Raw genomic sequence first — 348 nt, 5'->3', positions numbered from 1 at the left:
GTCAACATGGCTTTGTGCGTGAGAAATCATGTCTCACAAACTTGATTGAGTTTTCTGAAGAAGTAATAAAGAAGATTGATGAGGGCAGAACAGTAGATGTGATCTATATGGACTTCAGTAAGGTGTTCGACAAGGTTCCCCATGGGTGACTGATTAGCAAGGTTAGATCTCATGGAATACAGGCAGAACTAGCCATTTGGATACAGAGCTGGCTCAAAGGTAGAAGACAGAGGGTGGTGGTGGAGGGTTGTTTTTCAGACTTGAGGCCTGGAGTGCCACAAGGATCGGTGCTGGGTCCTCTACTTTTTGTCATTTACATAAATGATTTGGATGTGAGCATAAGAGGTA

This window comes from Chiloscyllium plagiosum, chromosome 17 (genome assembly GCF_004010195.1).
Source record: "Chiloscyllium plagiosum isolate BGI_BamShark_2017 chromosome 17, ASM401019v2, whole genome shotgun sequence".
NCBI classification, from domain to species: domain Eukaryota; kingdom Metazoa; phylum Chordata; class Chondrichthyes; order Orectolobiformes; family Hemiscylliidae; genus Chiloscyllium; species Chiloscyllium plagiosum.
Note: the sequence above shows the minus strand (reverse complement) of the source record.